Source organism: Morone saxatilis, unplaced genomic scaffold (genome assembly GCF_004916995.1).
Source record: "Morone saxatilis isolate NCDOM2014 unplaced genomic scaffold, NCSU_SB_2.0 Contig4, whole genome shotgun sequence".
NCBI classification, from domain to species: Eukaryota; Metazoa; Chordata; class Actinopteri; family Moronidae; genus Morone; species Morone saxatilis.
In genome coordinates this window covers 13,854,136-13,856,702 of record NW_023339984.1, presented here as the reverse complement: position 1 = coordinate 13,856,702, position 2,567 = coordinate 13,854,136, and the positions used below count along the sequence as shown (strand labels likewise).

The following is a 2,567-nucleotide window of genomic DNA, read 5'->3' as shown; positions in this document are numbered from 1 at the left end:
CTGGGGTTTTGCTCTGAAGTTGCTTGCATAGAGGGCACATCCTGTCATTGTACATAAAGTTTGAGTTCAAACAATTTTCACAAAACGAGTGGCCACAATCTGTAGTGACAGGATCTACAAATGAATCCAGGCAGATGGAGCATGTTAGATGCTTCTTCAGTGAGGAGGTCTGGCTGGGTGATGCTTGAGTGGAGGCCATATCTGTTTAAAGAAAGCACTTATGTTCACTCCCGGCATTTCAAATAAGAACACTATATACATTTTGCTTTGTACTCAAATGTTTGTCTAAATGTTAAATGAATAACTAATTCCTTAAAGGACCAACGTGTGCAAGAAACATGAAGGGCCTCATATAGAGCCAGCTTGTCAGTTCTGTGCTAGAAACATGGCATGGAGGAGGACCTGCAGCATCTATAAAAGGCTCATTCTAAGGTAACAAAAACAACAAATCATATTTTCAGATGATTAAATACCAATAAAAAAAATAAGCTTATTATATTTAACTTCTGCTATAATCTGTAAATAGAGTCCCTTGAATCTTACACACTGGATCTTTTAAAGCAAAGAGACTATGTAACCTGTAATATCTAGTAAAAGTCTGCTAATATTAACTAACAGTAGCTACTGTCTGGGAAATCACTCAGGCCACATAGAATAATACACAAACACTGATGTTTGAATAGTAAACTTATATTGCGCTATGTGGAGACAGACCTAATGATGATCCTGTTTACCCAGTGGATGAATGCCAGGCTTTGAGCATCAAACTAACGTATTACATAATTCAAGTTCTCCTTAAAGGTTAAGCAACCTATTATGTACAGCATTTTATTTTCACAACCCTGAACTTTGGATACCACGAGTACTCACTAAAAGACATGCTTTTTTATCATATGGATAAGAATAACAGAGAGAATACATGATACATGTAATGTTGGTTTGTTACTTTATTTTCTTACAACCATAAGCCACTGGTCATACCAAACCAAGTCAAGTTATCACAGCAAACCCTTGAGTGTGCTGAGGGTTGTAATGATTGCAACACTTAGTCATTTGTCAATCGAGCAACTTATTGTCATTCAACATATTTGTGACTTATTTACGCAAAGATAAGTACTTGCACATCACAATACAGCAAGCTCACAATTAAACAGATTTTATACACAGGTTATCAACCTATACACTATACTCTAATGGCCCATATATACTGATTACTTTAAATTATGTGTTTTACTGACCCCATAAAACAACTGTAATATTATAGCTGCAGAGGTCTGAAATCTAAAACTATGATTAAAAAACTATGATTTCAGAACTCTTTCCCCACCCAGGATTGTGTTCTAAGTGAGAAAGAACTACAATATATAGTTTTTACAGCAGCTGCTATGCCTTTCCAGTTTGAAAATGAGAAATACAGATCAGTGAATTAATGATAGCACCCCGCAGTTTAACCTCTGGGGCATCTTTTGGAGACATCGCTGTTGTAAATATTAACTCATCTCTATAATGAAAAGAGACCGTATGAACAGCAGGGCTCAGGACACAGGGTTGATTGTACAGGTAACAAAAAATACTTTACTTTGTGTCTCATTACTTATTTAGGTTTTTACTGGACAGATTTCAACAGTCAAGTTGACAAATTATATTCTCTTTGCACAACAACATCAATACTCTAGTATTACTGGTGACACGCCCACTGGATCATTTAGCCTTTGGAGTTATTCAGGGTGTGTTAAATCCCACTAGCAGAAAGTTATGAATGTGTCGGAACTGAATGAACCAACAAACACTTTTCTAAACCATTAGTGAGGTAAAAACCCCTTTCTATAACAACAATGTTATATATTTTAAAATTAAGTTCTACACACTTTAAAGTAATAGAAGAGGAACTATTAACCATAGTCAACTGAGCTACAAGACGTTAAACAAGTAATTCCCAGAACCATATTTAAACCAATATAATATGATGAAAAAATACTTATATGTGGAGTATAATATTACCTTTCAGCAACTGAGAGGCTCCTTATATCACAAGCTTCTGAGTCTCTCTCTATACTCCCACCTAGTGTGTTTGTCCTTCCTCTGGGCCTTCCTCCCTCTGTTAAGTTTCATTTCTGCTCAAAAGCTCTGCCAGTCACTTCCTTTATTGAAAGAGGCATGTCAAATCATCTGTGAGCTGCAGGTGTGTTGAGCAAGTTCACACAGATCCAGTGTTGGAAGAAGTTTTCAATCCTTTAGTAAAAGTATCAATACCACACTGGAAAACTACTAAGTAATGGTCCTGCGTTAAAAACCTTATTTAAGTCAAGTATGATGTAAGTATCAAAAGTTAAAGCACTCATTGTGCAGCACAAACTTCCCTGTCAGTGTTTTACTATTGTAGGGTGTTTCTGGATTAATATTACTGCTGCATTGATGTGTATTGTACTGCCATAGTTGTTTAAGGCTGAGCTAATTTAACTACTTTATATACTGTATTGGGTAGTAGTAGCATCATATTCTATAAGGTCATCATGTGTTTGTAGCGTTGCTGTCCGGCGACAACCTTAAAAGTCAACTTTTCATGA

At 36.1% G+C, this 2,567-nt stretch overlaps 1 protein-coding gene across 1 annotated transcript in view; it reads right to left on the bottom strand.

The window, feature by feature from the left end:
• Positions 1-2,567, bottom strand: part of LOC118338484 (E3 ubiquitin/ISG15 ligase TRIM25-like) — a 16,782-nt gene that overhangs the window by 2,819 nt on the left and 11,396 nt on the right. The window lies entirely within an intron of this gene.